The sequence below is a fragment of the Lactuca virosa genome, chromosome 3 (genome assembly GCF_052849685.1).
Source record: "Lactuca virosa cultivar CGN04683 chromosome 3, Lactuca_virosa_CGN04683_v6, whole genome shotgun sequence".
Lineage (NCBI taxonomy): Eukaryota > Viridiplantae > Streptophyta > Magnoliopsida > Asterales > Asteraceae > Lactuca > Lactuca virosa.
In genome coordinates, this window is record NC_136428.1 from 343316072 (window position 1) to 343322559 (window position 6488).

Sequence of the window (6488 nt, forward strand, 5' to 3'; positions counted from 1 at the left end):
CTATGAGTAGTATGTCATCGACATACAATACGGGGAAGCTAACTATACTCCCACTGCCTTTGACATATACACATGATTCATCCTCGCTTCGCAGAAAACCAAAATCTTTGACCTTCTCATCAAAACAAAGATTTCATCTGCGAGACGCTTGCTTAAGTCCATAAATGGACTTCTTAAGCTTACACACTCTATTGGTATGCTTCACATTGACAAAACCATCTGGCTGATTCATGTAAACATCCTCAGCCAACTTCCCATTAAGGAAAGCAGTTTTAACATCCATTTGCCATATTTCATAGTCATGAAATGCAGCAATGGCCAGCATCACCCTGATAGACTTTATCTTCGCAAATGGTGAGAAAGTTTCATCATAGTCAACTCCAGGAGTTTGAGTGAAATCCTTCGCAACCGATCGCGCCTTATAATTGTGCACATTTCCATCCATGTCGGTCTTCTTCTTGAAGATCCATTTGCACCCGACCGTCTTACGCCCTGGTACATTGTCAATAAAATTCCAAACTTGGTTGTCATACATGGACTGAATCTCGTTGTCCATAGCGTCTTTCCATTTCGTAGACTCCGGGCCTGCCATGGCTTCCTTATAGCTATTAGGTTCGTCCAGATTCACTAGTGTACTATCACTAATGAACGTATCCCCTTCTGTAGTAATATGAAAACCATAAAACTGGGGTGGAACACTAACCCTCTCGGAACGTCTAAGAGGTAAGGACTCGTCAATCGGTTCAACCGGAGTTTCCTCCTCGGGTTGAGCGCCAGTGTCAGAGGTTCCTTCATCGCTCGACTCTTGAAACTCTTCAAGATCGATTTGCCTCCCACTGTCTCCTTGGCTTATGAGTTCTCGCTCTCGGAGAACCCCTCTCCTCGCAACGAAGACAACATTGTCACTCGGTCTATAGAAGACATATCCAAAGGATTTCTGCGGGTAGCCGATGAAAATACATCGCTCACTACGAGGTTCGAGCTTGTCGTGAGTCTCTCGTCTTACGAAAGCCTCGCAACCCCAAAACTTGATATGTGCCAACGAGGGAGCCTTCCCTGTCCACATTTCGTGAGGTGTTTTGGCAACCTTCTTCGTAGGGACTAAGTTAAGGATATGGGCGGCAGTCTCTAAGGCATACCCCCAGAATGAGATAGGTAGTGAAGCACGACTCATCATGGAACGAACCATGTCTAGCAAGGTTCGATTATGGCTCTCAGGTACACCATTCAACTGCGGTTTCCTAGGTGGCGTCAATTGCAAAACTATTCCGCATTCCTTGAGGTAGTCGTGGAATTCAAGACTCAGGTACTCTCCTCCTCGATCGGATCGAAGCATCTTGATTTTCCTGCCCAACTGCCAGTGAAGGGTGACTTGGTCATCTTTCCAAGTAAACAAGACTCGCACACGTCATCGTCCCTAAGGTCGAATGACTCCAACACTCCATCCTTTTGGAGTTGGGCTATGCGTTTCTTGTTGACATGTCCAAGACGACAATGCCACAAGCATGCTTTATCCATACTATTAGAAGAATCCACATACAACACATCATTTCCTAAGTTATCTACGACCATCACAGTCTCATATATTCCATTACAAGGCAATGCTTCAAAATATAAAACATTATTAAGATAAGCATAAATAGAACCCTTTTCATTATCAAATGAATATCTAAAACCTTGTCTATATAAACCATGAAATGAAATGATGTTTCTTGCCATATCTGGCGATTAGCAACAATTTTTTAAATCTAAATCTAATCCATTACTAAGCACTAAGGAATAAACTCCAATCTTGGTGACATGCGACGATCTTTTGTTTCCCATGATCAGATTCATCCTTCCATGCTCCACATCCCTATTTCTTCTTAGTCCCTTCAAATCAGAACATATGTGAAAACCACATCCTATATCAAGAACCTAAGAAGTACCATGTGATAAACCATTAGACTTAATTGTGTAAATACCTGCGAAAGATGGCTTGATCTTCCCATCCTTGATGGTCTGTAGATATTCTGGGCAGCTTCTCTTCCAATGCCCTATCTTGTGGCAGTAGTGGCACTCTGCCTCCTTAGGGTTAGAGTTGGGTTTAGCAGAACCAACTTTGGTTCCACTAGAAGAGGTACCATCTTGGGACTTTCCCTTGTGGTGGTTCTTTGAGGGAGCCTTCCTCTTATTACCCTTCCCTTGTCCTATTGCCAAGACAGGGGCAGCAACGGGAGTTGGAGTTGATGCAACAGATTTGTCCTTGAGGTTGCTCTCAGCAGTCCTCAACAAGCCCTGAAGCTTGCTCAAAGAGACCTCATCCTTGTTCATGTGGTAGGTCATGCGGAACTGGCTATAGCAGGGAGGCAAGGAGTGAAGGATAATATCAATTGCTAGCTCTTCATCAAAGTTCACATTCAACTTTAGCAGGCGATCGACATATCTCTGCATCTTTTGCAGATGAGCGGTAAGGGACTCTCCATTACCCATTTTGGTAGTGATCATCGAGGTGATGATCTCGTACCTTTATTGCCTAGCGCTCTGGTGGTACCGGTCCAGCAGATCTTGGTGCATCTCGTAGGGGTACATGTCCTCATAGGACTTCTGGAGTTCTGCAATCATAGTTGCTAGCATGATGCAATGGACTTTCGTGGCATCACGCTCGTGGGCCTCAAAGGCCGCGATTTCTTCAGCAGAGGCAGTGTTGATGTCAATCTCCTTCAGCTTCTCATCGAGGAAATACTCTTTGTCCTCGTAACGAGTGACCATCTGAATGTTGCGGATCCAATCGTTGAAATTGGACCCGTCAAAGATCACTCTCCCACACAATTTCATGAGTGAGAATGAGCCAGAGGAGTTTGAAACAGAAGCGTTGTTGTTGTTGTTGTTCGACATCTGAAAAGGAAAAGAACAAGGTTTGATTAGAAATGAATCCCCAATTAAACACCCAAATGAGAAATTAGAGCTAGCATCCAACAACATTATTTACAAATTAGAAGTGGGATGCCGTAATCTAACAAGTAAATAATTTGAGGGTAAGTGAATGACGATTCACTAATTTCCACCATGAAAAACAAATTAAAGCTAAGTTTTAAATGTATTGAAAACTCCTAGATCTTTTGAGATTCATTGAAATTTTCAATGGCATGTTTAAATCTCGATGTGCCCCTCTAGTTTGTGACTGGGATGCCGAGGATCACAAAGCGGGTGTGAATAACCATGCAAATGTACATGGTGCCCTCATTGTTACAGTCACCTATTCGATGTGCCGGTTAGCCACACACGCTCCATCGAACTATGACAAACAATGAGTCACCCTTTTCCACCTATGCTTAGAGTCCAATTAGTGTGCCGGTTAATCACACGTGCTCCACTAACGTCTTAGCCAGGGTGCAAAGTGTAATTTCATGGAATTGTACCAATTCACTTTTCCTAAAGTAACTAAGATTGTGAATTGTTGTAAAAACATTTAGTGACTTTTATAATTCATTATACTTTTAATGAGGAAGGGTTTGACCTATCCTACCCGTTCGGCTAACGACCCTCCACCACTCAAGGAAGCGGTGGGTGAGAGTGGACACCCATTAAATGGCTATTTTATAGGCCACAACCTTATACCCCCCTTATAGATTGGCTTCGTGAATAAGGCCTACTAACGGTAAGACTAGCATTTTAAGTTATATATATATATATATATATATATATATATATATATTGATCTTGTAATATTATAATAGTATAAGGTGTATTTTAAACATTTTAAAATACTAGGGTTTTAATTCAATTTAAATTTTTTTCGAAATTTAAAACCTTTTAATTTAAAATTTTAAATATTAAAAACTCTTGATTTAATATTTATCCCAAATATAAACAATTTATTTTAATTATCAAATCTTGAAGGATTATCTTTTAAATTAAACAATTAATTTAACCTAATCCCTTAAATCCCCTAAAAATCGAAAATATGGGATGGGATAATTCAAAATCTTTAATTACCATATTTTAAACAATTAAAAGATAATTACAAGATAAGGCATTATCCTAATCCCTAAAATTTGGGATCTTATCTTGGGGAGGAGGCCAAATTCGAAACCCTAGGGTTGGCAAACCCTAGAATTTGAAATCTTGGGGGCTAAGGAAAGGGTTTTGGGAAACCCTTATCAATTTCGAAATTTAGGGTTCAAGAACCCTAATTTCGAAAATCATGCCTCCTAGGGTTTATTGGCCATAAACCCTAAAGTGTCAAATTCATACATTTGTATAATGCTAATTGAAAACAAAAACCAATGGCTCTGATATCACTGATGGGTTTTATACAAACAATCCTACGTGTGCATGTAACCCTAGATTTGGATCTATGTTTTGCTATTAGTTACACAACATTATAAACACATGAAGAACCCTAGCATGCTCCTAGTAATTTCGAAATTTAGAAAGGAGAAAGGGTTACATACCTCTTGTTGTTATGTTGTAATAACAACTTGTATCTTCAATCTTCTTGTCTTTGAAAACAAGTACCACAACTGTAGTACCTCTAATGGCTCACAAACACCAAGAGCAAATGGAGAGGCAAGAGAGAGAGAGAGAGAGAGAGAGGGGAGAGGCAGAAAATCGGATCTAGGAACTTCTAGGATCAAGTGGCCAATTTTCCTAAGCCAATGGGTCCTTATATAGGTGTAGGGATTAGGGTTTCTGTCCTTATCCTTATCTGGTTGCTTAGCCACCATGCAACCCAAGGATAATTCTAGAATCCTTTCCTTGGACGAATTCTAAGGCCTTATCCCCTTGAATTCGTCCACCCTATCCTATAGGGCATCCTTTGCCCTACTTTCCAACTATCACACAATTGCGGTTCAGTCCCCCTAGTTTAGTTAATTTCTTTTGATCACAAAATTAATTCTTAATTATTTCTTGACCAATGTTAACTAAACAAATATGATTTCTATCTTAATATATTATTCTTATAATATATTAATAAACCATAGTAACCTCTTTCTCTATTATTTCTCCAGTCAAGTTGCTTTGGTGAAGGCAACCCAAAAGGACTATGCACAACCGGGTCAAGTACTTACCAAATATGGTTACGGGCTTAGACACTAATCCAACATAAGAGTAGGACTGGGAAAGGAGGTTAGCGGACCAAAGCGGTCCAGATTGATCGAGGGTCTAGCAGGGCGGCCCAGTCGGGTCAAGCGCTCAGCGAGCGGTCCGGGGAGACTGTAGGCCCCGAGTGGGCGGTCCAGTCATGATGAAGGCTCGGTGTAAGTTAGTTTGTTAAGCTATGAAGGTGCATATTGGATGATTAGACGGTTGTATCTTTTTTTGTTTAATCGGAATAACGGAAAGTATTTTGGGATGTCATATTTTTTTGTTTAATCGGAATAACGGAAAGTATTTTATTATATTAAATTGTAATATATATTTTTCATAAATGTGATGTGTACAGTTTTGTTGATTTATAAAAATATATATCGTATTTGTTTTTGTTTGAAATAATAATATTAGATAAATTTCATAAATAATTTTGTTTTTTGTAACGCCCAGACTCTCAGATGATAATTTTATGGCTTTGATTTTCATAAGTTGTAAGGTCTACTCGACGAGTTGGATGCCCTGACTTGGCGAGTAGGAGCGGTTTGGGCCACGTGTTTAAGTGACCTACTCGCCGAGTCCAAGATAGGACTCGACGAGTAGGAGCTAAAGGATGAAACCATATTTAAAGGATCATAAGCCTCCTTCATCCCCTCACAGTCTCTTGAGAGTCCAACAAACCCTAATTCGTGTGTGTGCTCCATTTGGGTGTTTTAAGCTTTGGAAGAGGATTCTTGGTGAGAAGAACTTGGAGAACAAGTGTCTAGAAGCAAGGAACGTGTGGGTATCTGTTATCTACCTCAGTTAGCATCTTTTGGAAGGTATCAAATCTTTACCTTGGCCTCATTTCATTCAAGATCTCATTTGGTTAAATATTAGGGCTTTTCTAGCATAATAAGAACCTATTCTTGGGTATGTGTAACACCCAGTTCCTGATAAGCATTCTTAAAATGAAGATTTATCGTTTTAGCAAAGGGAATCGACGAGTTGAAGGACCAACTCGTCGAGTAGGATCGGGCGTGGACCCGGGAGTTAAGTGACCTACTCGGCGAGTCGGTATACCGACTCGGCGAGTAGCAGTTGTTTGGGTAAACCCTAAATTGAGGGTTTACACCCTATTTAAACACCTTATCTTAGCCTTCATCGTCCCTTATACTCCCAGAAGACATCATATCGAAACCCTAGCCGTTTTGTGTGTTCTAAGGCCATTTTGGTGCTTTTTGGTGGGCTGTGAAGCTTGAGAAGAGGAAAGGAGCTTGTGAGACTAAGGGGAAACAAGAAGATCCGGAGTTTGGAGCTCATTTTCAGCTTATTGGAGATATGAAGCTGAACCTTTGTCTATAGATCTTGATTTTTGGGCCTTTTCCTTCATCTTTCTAAGCCCTAAAGAGGTGGTATTCGGGATTTAGTGTTGG